Source organism: Oncorhynchus gorbuscha, linkage group LG06, assembly GCF_021184085.1.
Source record: "Oncorhynchus gorbuscha isolate QuinsamMale2020 ecotype Even-year linkage group LG06, OgorEven_v1.0, whole genome shotgun sequence".
NCBI classification, from domain to species: Eukaryota; Metazoa; Chordata; class Actinopteri; order Salmoniformes; family Salmonidae; genus Oncorhynchus; species Oncorhynchus gorbuscha.
In genome coordinates this window covers 97,827,912-97,840,010 of record NC_060178.1, presented here as the reverse complement: position 1 = coordinate 97,840,010, position 12,099 = coordinate 97,827,912, and the positions used below count along the sequence as shown (strand labels likewise).

The 12,099-nt window shown below is 38.6% G+C and overlaps 1 pseudogene; it reads right to left on the bottom strand.

Annotated features, from left to right (window-relative positions):
* The window catches only part of LOC124037322, a 91,136-nt pseudogene that overhangs the window by 77,956 nt on the left and 1,081 nt on the right, over nucleotides 1–12,099 (bottom strand).

Genomic DNA, 12,099 nt, shown 5'->3' with positions numbered 1-12,099 from the left:
ATGTACAACATTTAAAACTCCAGGAGGGGCAGGTAGCCTAGTGGTTAAAGTGTTGGACTTGTTACTGAAATGTTGCAAGATCAGATCTCTGAACTGACAAGGTAAAAATCTGTTGTTCTGTCCCTGAACAAGGAAGTTAACCCACTGTTCCTAGGCTGTCATTGAAAATATGAATTTGTTCTTAAGTGTTGCCCTTTTCTTGAGGCAACAGGTCAATAATCTTGCTGCTGTAATGGCACACTGCGGTATTTCACCCAGTAGATGGTTAATCAAAATTGAGTTTGTTTTCAAATACTGTGTGGATCTGTGTAATCTGAGGGAAATATGTGTCTCTAATATGGTAATACATTTGGCAGGAGGTTAGCAAGTGCAGATCAGTTTCCACTCATTTTGTGGGCAGTGTGCACATAGCCTGTCTTCTCTTGAGAGCCAGGTCTGCCTATGGTGGCCTTCTTCAATAGCAAGGCTATGCTCACTCTTTACATAGTCAAAGCTTTCCTTAATTTTGGGTCAGTCACAGTGGTCAGGTATTCTGCCACTGTGTATTCTCTGTTTAGGGTCAAATAGCATTCTAGTTTTCTCTGTATTTTTTTGTTAATTCTTTCCAATGTGTCAAGTAATTATATTTTTGTTTCTCATGATTTGGTTGGGTCTAATTATGTTTCTGTCCTGGGGCTTTGTGGGGTCTGTTTGTGTTTGTGAACAGAGCCCCAGGACCAGCTTGCTTAGCGGACTCTTCTCCAGGTTCATCTCTCTGTAGGCTTTTTAATGGAAGGTTTGGGAATCGCTTCTCTCTCTCCCTCTGGGGATCTGTTACCACCCTGTCCAGCACTGTTCTGGGAACTTCAATGCAGCTTTGTGTTTTCCAGTAGACCAGTAGACTAGCACCTTCATAACAAGGAAAATCAGATAAATCAACTGAGCCATAGTATTGCATCTATATCAAACACTCAGAGAGACCATACTGTAGGTGAGTAAGAGAGAGAAATACAGAAAAAGAGAGGGAGGAGAGAGACAGCGGATATTGAGCCCATTTTCAACTCAATGGCTCTGTTTAAAATTGGAAGGAATATGTCATAGTTGGACTTCTGACCAAGCCAGATCAAAGACCAACGTCGACTGCCAGCTGTACACTGCAGATGCATACAGCACATATGTAGCAAGTACACACATACATGCACACACATGCAAACGCAAACACACACACACACGCACGCACACACACGCAAACACATATACACACACACACATGCACACAAACACACACGCACGTACACGCACACACACAAACAAACGGGTAGGGCTCCATGTTTCAGCTGGTGTCCTGCTTTCACATGACTACCTGCAGCAAGCAGGGACTCTCAGTCAGCCAGGTACAGAGCCACTGGAGGAGGGGGTTGGGGGGGTGCACACCATGTCTAATTTCTAGAGGACATGTCAAGTAGTCAAGACACTACTTGAGTACAGAGATAACTGCCTTCCTGCTTTATCATGATTTGTGCCAAAGCACAAGGGTAGACCTGCTATTACTGAACCTTACAGTCTGTTTCAGACTACCACAATAAAGGCTAACTAATTCATTTATGGAATATGGACAATTGCAAAGTCCCATAAATGCATTGTTTCTGTGGGCCTGTATATACTTTGCTATAATCGAAATCTATAGAAATTCCTCCCACCACTCAAGGCATCCACAGTAATAGAGCTAACTGCTGAGATGCTTCTCCTCCCCACCAAAAAGCTGCCAGCCTTTCCTTTCCACAGATCCTCCAGACCTCTTCACAGGCCCAATGATGAGTGAGATGTCTGACAGCAACAAACAAGGCTACACTCTCAACTCTGCCACTGACTTAATTGACACCTAACCTTGACAAAATATGAACAACTTGGAAGTGGAGCTCAAAGAAAATGCTGGGAATTTAAACCACTTTTCACCAACAGCTCTGAGTGAATGTATTTTCTTGGTGCAACTTTTCATACATGGAACAGCATCAGTCAAGCTATTTGGCTTGACGACTAGACTGATGTAGGAAAGTATGATAATTACAAAAGAGTTATGAAAATTAATGTTTAAAAAATTCAGACATGGGAGGAGACAAAGTAATATTCCACATATTTACATCTGGATCTTGTAATGTATGCCTGGGATTTGGAGTACAAACCAGCATTACATATTTACATCTGGATCTTGTAATGTATGCCTGGGATTTGGAGTACAAACCAGCATTACATATTTACATCTGGATCTTGTAATGTATGCCTGGGATTTGGAGTACAAACCAGCATTACATATTTACAACTGGACCTTGTAATGTATGCCTGGGATTTGGAGTACAAACCAGCATTACATATTTACATCTGGATCTTGTAATGTATGCCTGGGATTTGGAGTACAAACCAGCATTACATATTTACATCTGGATCTTGTAATGTATGCCTGGGATTTGGAGTACAAACCAGCATTACATATTTACATCTGGATCTTGTAATGTATGCCTGGGATTTGGAGTACAAACCAGCATTACATATTTACATCTGGATCTTGTAATGTATGCCTGGGATTTGGAGTACAAACCAGCATTACATATTTACATCTGGATCTTGTAATGTATGCCTGGGATTTGGAGTACAAACCAGCATTACATACTTACATCTGGATCTTGTAATGTATGCCTGGGATTTGGAGTACAAACCAGCATTACTATTTACATCTGGATCTTGTAATGTATGCCTGGGATTTGGAGTACAAACCAGCATTACATACTTACATCTGGATCTTGTAATGTATGCCTGGGATTTGGAGTACAAACCAGCATTACATATTTACATCTGGATCTTGTAATGTATGCCTGGGATTTGGAGTACAAACCAGCATTACATATTTACATCTGGACCTTGTAATGTATGCCTGGGATTTGGAGTACAAACCAGCATTACATATTTACATCTGGACCTTGTAATGTATGCCTGGGATTTGGAGTACAAACCAGCATTACATATTTACATCTGGATCTTGTAATGTATGCCTGGGATTTGGAGTACAAACCAGCATTACATATTTACATCTGGATCTTGTAATGTATGCCTGGGATTTGGAGTACAAACCAGCATTACATATTTACATCTGGATCGTGTAATGTATGCCTGGGATTTGGAGTACAAACCAGCATTACATATTTACATCTGGATCTTGTAATGTATGCCTGGGATTTGGAGTACAAACCAGCATTACATATTTACATCTGGATCTTGTAATGTATGCCTGGGACTTGGAGTACAAACCAGCATTACATATTTACATCTGGATCTTGTAATGTATGCCTGGGATTTGGAGTACAAACCAGCATTACATATTTACATCTGGATCTTGTAATGTATGCCTGGGATTTGGAGTACAAACCAGCAACAAACTTTTCATCCAAACAACTGAATCCAAAATAATACTAGTAAAACATGGAAAGACAAAAACATGGGTTTCTGGAAGTATACTATGGGATGTAGTATGCTATGTATGGGATGGAGTATACTATGGGATGTATATTATGGGATGGAGTATACTATATATGGGATGGGTGGGATGGAGAATACCATGGGATGGAGTACACTATTGGATGGAGTATACTAATCTCAAAAAAAGAAACGATGAGCCTGCAGGAAGGGTACCACATGAGGGAGGAGGATGTCTTCCCTGTAATGCACAGCGTTGAGATTGCCTGCAATGACAACAAGCTCAGTCCGATGATGCTGTGACACACCGCCCCAGACCATGACGGACCCTCCACCTCCAAATCGATTCCGCTCGAGAGTACAGGCCTCGGTGTAGCGCTCATTCCTTCGACGATAAACATGAATCCGACCATCACATCTGGTAAGACAAAACCGTGACTCGTCAGTGAAGAGCACTTTTTGCAAAGTCCTGTCTGGTCCAGCGACGGTGGGTTTGTGCCCATAGGCAAAGTTGTTGCCTGTGAGGTCGGGTGAAGACCTGCCTTACAACAGGCATACAAGCCCTCAGTCCAGCCTCTCTCAGCCTATTGCGGACAGTCTGAGCACTGATGGAGGGATTGTGCGTTCCTGGCGTAACTCGGGCAGTTGTTGTTGCCATCCTGTACCTGTTCCGCAGGTGTGATGTTCGGATGTACCGATCCTGTGCAGGTGTTGTTACACGTGGTCTGCCACTGCGAGGACGATCAGCTGTCTGTCCTTTCTCCCTGTAGCACTGTCTTAGGCGTCTCACAGTACGGACATTGCAATTTATTGCCCTGGCCATATCTGCAGTCCTCATGCCTTCTTGCAGGATGCCTAAGACACATTCACACAGATGAGCAGGGACCCTGGGCATCTTTCTGGGCATCTTTCTTTTGGTGTTTTTCAGTCAGAAGAAAGGCCTCTTTAGTGTTCTAAGTTTACTTAACTGTGACCTTAATTGCCTACTGTGTGTAAGCTGTTTGTGTCTTAACGACCACCGTTCCACAGGTGCATGTTGATTAATTGTTTATGGTTCATTGAACAAGCATGGGAAACAGTGTGTAAACCCTTTACAATGAAGATCTGTGAAGTTATTTGGATTTTTACGAGTTATCTTTGAAAGACAGGATCCTGAAAAAGGGACATTTCTTTTTTTGTTGAGTTTATGTATGGGATGGAGTAAACTATTCATGGGATAGCGCATACTATGGGATGGAGTATAATATTGAATGGAGAATATACTATAGGACAGAGTACACTAAGCTTGAGTTGCAGCATACTATGTATGTGACGGAGTATGCTATCAGATGGAGTATACTATGTATGTGATTGTAACGGCGTTCGTCTGTTGAAGGAAGAGAGTCGGACCGAAATGCAGCGTGTTTGTTACTCATGATCTTTAATGAATGAAAACGTGATACATGAAATAACTCAATACAAAAACAACAAACGGAACGAGAAACCTATTACAGCCTATCTGGTGAACACTACACAGAGACAGGAACAATCACCCACGAAATATAAAGCGAAACTATGGCTCCCTAAATACGGTTCCCAATCAGAGACAACAAGAATCACCTGACTCTGATTGAGAATCGCCTCAGTCAGCCAAGCCTATACAACACCCCTAATCAGCCGCGATCCCAAATAATACAAACCCCAATACGAAAACAACATATAAACCCATGTCACACCCTGGCCTACCCAAACATATAACAAAAACACAAAATACAATGACCAAGGCGTGACAGTGATGGAGTATACTATCACATGGAGTATACTATGTATGTGATGGAGTATACTATCAGATGGAGTATACTATGGGATGGAGTATACTATATATGGGATGGAGTTTACAATGGGATGGAGTATTCTGTGGGATGAAGTAAACTATTGGATGTAGAATATTGTAGGATGGAGTAAACTATATGATGGAGTAAACTATGGGATGGAGAACACTATGTTTGAGTTGGAGTATGCTATGTATGTGATGGAGTACTCTATGGAATGGAGCATACTACATATGGGATGGAGTATACTGAGTAAGGGCTAGAGTATACTATGTATTAAATATAGTATACTACGGGATGGAGAATACAATGTATGGGATGACGTGTACTATGGGATGGAGTACACTAAATTTGAGTTGGAGTATACCATGTATGTGATGGAGTAAACTATATATGTGATGGAGTATACTATGTATGTGATGGAGTATACTATGGGATGGAGAAAATGATGTATGGGATGAAGTGTCGTATGGGATGGAGTATACTATAACTGGGATGGAGAATAGAATGGGATGGATTATTCTATGGGATGAAGTAAACTATTGGATGTAGAATACTGTGGGATCGAAGAAACTATGGGATGAAGTAAACTATGGGATGGAGTATAATATGTATGAGTAGGAGTATACTATGTATGTGATGGAGTATGCTATGGGATGGAGAATACTACATATGGAATGGAGTAAACTAAGTAAGCGCTGAAGTATACAATGTATTAAATGGAGCATATTGGAAAACAATGAAGAAGTGTACTATGGGATGGAGTATACTATATATGGAATGGAGAACACTATGGGATGGACTATAATATGTATGTGATGGATCACGCTATATATGGGATGGAGTATATTAAGTATTGGATGGAGAATACTATGTACGGGATGGAGTATACTATTTATAGGATGGAGTATACTACTGTATAATCATTCCAATACATAGTATACTCCAATCCTATAGTATAGTACATAGTATACGCCATCTCATGTATATTTTACTCCATCCCTTTGAATACTTCAACCAATACAAAGTATACTATATAGCATAAATAGTAAACACCCTCACGAAGTATACTCCATCCCATACATTGTATACTCCTTCCCACACATACTATACTCCATCACATACATGGTATATTCCATAACATAAATAGTATACTACATCCCGTAAATAGTATACAAAATCACATACATAGTGTACTCCTTCCCATAGATAGTATACTCCATCTCATACATACAAGGTACAAATCTGTCGTTCTGCCCCTGAACAGGCAGTTAACCCACTGTTCCTAGGCCGTCATTGACATTAAGAATTTGTTCTTAACTGACTTGCCTAGTTAAATAAAGGTAAAAAAAAAAAAAATCAACTCCATCCCATGGTACACTCCATCCCATACACAGCATACTCCATCCCATACTTAGCATACTCCATGAACATAAATAGTATACTACATCCTATACATAGTATACTACATAATACACATAGTATACTGCATGCTATACGTAGTATACTCCATCCCATACTGTGTATACTTAATCCCATACATACTATAAGCATACTATGGGATGTAGTAGACTGTATAGGATGGAATATACTATGGGATGACGTGTACTAAATATGAGATGGGGTATACTATGGGATGACGTATACTATATATGAGATGGAGTATACTGTGGGATGACGTATACTTTACATGAGATGTAGTGTACTATGGGATGACGTATACTATATATGAGATGGAGTATAATATTGGATGGAGTATACAATGGGATGGAGTATACAATGGGATGGAGTGTTCTATGGGATGAAGAAAATTATTTGATGTAGAATACTGTGGGACGGAGCAAACTATGGGAAGGAGTATACTATGTTTGAGTTCGAGAATTCTATGAATGTGATGGAGTATACTATGGAACATACTATGTATGTGATGGAGTATATTAAGTAATGGCCAGAGTAAACTTTGTACTAAATAGAGTATATTATGGGATGGAGTATACCATGTATGGATGAAGTGTACAATGGGATGGAGAATAATATGTATGTGATGGAGTATACTATATCTGGGATGGCGTATATTAAGTATTGGATGGAGTATACTTTGTACGGGATGGAGAAAACAATTGGTATACTCTATCCCGTACATCATATACTCCATCCCTAAGTATACTCCATCCCATATGTTGTATACTCCTTCCCATACATACTATACTCCATCACACACATAGTATATTCCATCCCACAAATAGTATACTACATACCGTAAATAGTACACTACATCATATACTATTTATGGGATGGAGTATACTAAGTATGGGATGGTGTATACTATGGGATAGAGTGTGATATAGGATAGTGTATACTATGGAATGGAGTATACTATGGGATAGAGTATACAATGGGATACAGTATAATAAGTATGGGATGGAGTATACTAAGTATTGGATGGTGTATACTATGGGATAGAGTGTGATATAGGATAGTGTATATTATGGAATGGAGTATACTATGGGATAGAGTATACAATGGGATACAGTATAATAAGTATGGGATGGAGTATACTAAGTATTGGATGGTGTATACTATGGGATAGAGTGTGATATAGGATAGTGTATATTATGGAATGGAGTATACTATGGGATAGAGTATACAATGGGATACAGTATAATAAGTATGGGATGTAGCATAATGTATCAGATGGATTATACTATGGGATAGAGTATACTATTTGATAGAGTATACCACGTGACAGAGTATTTTATGGGATATAGTAATCTATGTATGGGATGGAGTATACTAAGTATGGCATGGAGAAATGATATACTATATGAGATAGAGTATTATATGGGATAGAGTATACTATGGAATGGAGTATACTATGGGATATAGAACAGTGCCTTGAAAAGTAGAATGAATTCGTTTTTTACAATCACTTTAGCACTCATTTTGGAACCTTGATGTCATTTTTTCAAATCTCCAAACACAAAATTCACAACCAATGATCAAAATGCTATTTTTTCAAAACTCTAACACTTTTCCCAATTGCTTGGATACAATACACATAAAGCTAAGATCATTTGTTCATTGAACTAAAATCACCTGTTCAAAATGACACAACTTAACATCAAAGTATTACCATTTCAAAATGCAATTCACACATTACATCTGAGATGAATGTTTATTCATTTCATTACAATGATCTGACTATCAATTGATACAACTGCTCAAAATGATAAGTAACTGTTGCATTACTCTTAATGCATAGTTTTATGGAAACTAACAAACAATATTCCAAGTTAATAAAATCATGAAAGTTTCAGGATAACAAGATCCATTGACACCAATTATTGTGGAACATGAACCAATTGGACTACATTATCTATGGATGTAATATTTCATCATCATTATTTATCAGACACTGATTCTAAGGTCCCATGTACCGCATTTCCAGAACATGTTTTCAGATTTGACATTACTGTACACTTTATTAGGTACACCTATCTACTACTAGGTAGGACTCCCTTTTGCCTCCACAACAGCCTGATTATTCTCAGTGATGTAGTCTTTATATCTTTTTCAGTGTAGTATTTATATCCGCAAATAATAATTTGCGGTATCATCTTTCCATGGGCTCCATCTGAGTTCACTCGCAGACATTCCTCTGCTCTTCCACGCGCAACTTTTTCTCAGCTGGCCCAATTTGATTGGCTGCTGTCCGATTCAAACTGTAAACCATTAAATAAAGAGTTGATGCACTGTACACTTTTTTAATCGCATCATTTTCATACAGTATATTTGGGCTTGGGGAGGGTATCAAGTCAGTTTGAGTCAAAAGGCTCAAGTCCAAGTTAAGTCACGAGTCATTGGTGTTCAAATCAAAGTCGAGTTGCAAGTCATCATATTTGTGACTCGAATCTGACTCAAGTCCAAGTCATGTGACTCGAGTCCACACCTCTGATTAACAGTGTCTTGACAAGTAGCATGAATTATCTTTTTATGGCTGCAGGGGCAGTATTGAGTAGCTTGGATGAAAAGGTGCCCATTGTAAATGGCCAGCTCCCCAGTCTCAGTTGCTAATATATGCATATAATTATTAGTATTGGATAGAAAACACTATAAAGTTTCCAAAACTGTCAAAATATTGTCTGTGAGTATAACAGCACTGATATTGCAGGCGAAACCCTGAGGAAAAACAAAACAGGAAGTGGCTTCTATTTTGAAAACTCCATGTTCCATAGCCTCCCTTTGCTGGATTTAAAGGGATATGAACCAGATTCCTTTTCCTATCGCTTCCTCGAGGTGTCAACAGTCTTCAGACATAGTTTCAGGCTTTTATTTTGAAAAATGAGCCAGAACGATAACATCGCGTCAAGTGGTCACATGAGTTTTGCTCACGCAACAAAATTTGGACAGCTATTGTTTTTCCCTCTCCTACTGTGAAAGACATTTGCGGTTGATATATTATCGATTATATATTTTAAAAACAACCTGAGGATTGATCATAAAAAACGTTTGACAAGTTTCTGTGGACATTATGGAAACTATTTGGAATTTTCGTCTACGTTGTCATGACCTCTCTTTCCTGTTGACAAACAAACTGAGGTATTTTGGATCTAAAAATAATCTTTATGGAACAAAATAAAAGTTTGTTGTGTAACTGGGAGACTCGTGAGTGAAAACATCCGAAGATCATCAAAGGTAAAATATTAATTTGATTGCTTTTCTGATTTTCGTGACCAAGCTTCCTGATGCTAAGTGTACTTAATGTTTTGTTGTGTGATCGATAAACTTACACAAACGCTTGGATTGCTTTCGCTGTAAAGCATCATTTCAAAATCTGACACGACAGGTTGATTAACAAAAGGCTAAACTGTGTTTTCCTATATTGCACTTGTGATTTCATGAATATAAATTTTTGTAGTAATATTTATTGAATGTAGCGCTATGCTATTCAGCGGTTGTTGATGAAACTTATCCCGGTAGGGAGATTGCAGCATAACAGTGTCTTGACAAGTAGAATGAACTAACAGTGTCTTGACAAGTGGAATGAATTAACAGTGTCTTGACAAGTAGGATGAATGAATAGCGCAGGGTCCGTTTGTTTCCTTATTTCTTATTCATTTGCACACATTCATCAAATTGTTGTCTGTTATATAATCTGTAATTTTTTTCCCCCATTCCATTCAGCAGTTCAAAAGACAAAAAAGAGAAGGAAAACATTTCCAGAGCTTTTTGGTACTTCCTATCAAAAGCGTCCACACACAAAGACCATTAATAAAGGGTCTCTCTCTCAGACTCCCTGAAACAGAGTTGACAGGAGTGTTCGCACAGCAGATCCACTCCCTCAGGTTGACTAGTCAGTCACGTTTTTGTAGCTCTTCTTTAAAAGAAAGAAATAAAGAGTGATGGCTAAAATATAGAGTATTCACTCTCAGAGAGGCACAAAGAGGGATGTATCTGTGTGTGGGGAGAGGGTAGGAGTGCTAATATATGAGAGGGGGCTGAGGCTGGAAAGGGAGTTTGGGGGAGTTAGAGGGAGGGGCCCGGGTGAGAGCAGAAGATTCTCCAGGCTTTTAAAGTGAGCTGCTTGGTGTTAACTCAATCAAAAGGTGAATTATAACTCTGGAGACACTCAGGTAACCCTTCATTATAACCCTAATCCTTCTTACAACCCTAATCCTTCTTACTAACAGAGCTGCAGTGTCGGCAATGCCTCGTTACACACAGACACAGTGCGAGGGGAGAGGCACTCTCCCCTGGAGAGAGAACACACACACACACATGAACATGAAGCTACTGATAAAAATCAATCACAAATCAATTTAACACAGAGAGAGAAAAGTGAAATACAATACGGTAACTCTCAAAGAAGAGAGGGGATTGAGGGGAAGCAAGTGTCTGTGTGTAATTATGTGTATCTAGAGTTTGTTCAGAATATTTATTTCAGGTCAGACATTGACCCTACTCCATCAGCACGTTAATAAAGTGCTATTCACTTTGGAAGCGGTACTTTACTTGTTACTTAAATCTGGGCCTTTTCCATATAATCCTTGAAATTGAAAATGTTTACTTTTAGCTCCCAATTCAACTGTTGGTGATGTTGAATAGGCCTATGAAAAACAGTTGTTCTATTGTATTAAAAAAAAAAAAAAAAAAAAAAAAAAATCAATTCTTTACAAGACAGCAATTAGGTCAATTTTTTACATTGGATGTATATACTTTATTTCATATGGAAAGTGTCCTTATTTATGTTAATAGACATATATTTCGATACATTTTACAAGGTGATATCATACATAGCAGAGCTCTGCCATTAAGCCTAGACAGTAGATTCGTTTAACGAATTTCACCAAGATAAGTTTTGATAAATTAATAAAATATTTACTTATTGCTTAGATTGGCTACTTAGGCATGTAAACTACTGTTACAAATGAACATGTAAACAATATATAATTGGGTAGGACAACCATCTCGTTAGTTTATAGGTCATAACTATGCAGTGTTCATTTTAGGCTACAGAAAATATCGAATGAATCCGTAGTGAATTATAAGATATATGTTGGTGTGATTAGAGCTTTCCCACAACATTGACACTGGTTGAACACCTGAATAAAGTAGAACTATAGAGCACCAGGTTGTCCAAATAGAAAATGCAATGAAGTAATAGCAAAGAAGCATGCTATACAACCGGGGCCATTTGTATTATCCCAATGGTATTATCCCAATGGTGAACAAGCGAGAGGCACTGGCGTTGCATTTAACAGCACAGCTTTGAAAACTTTTCAGCAAACACTATTTAACTCAGCAGTTAGTTTGGGAAAAGTATACATAAGGCATAGGCTGC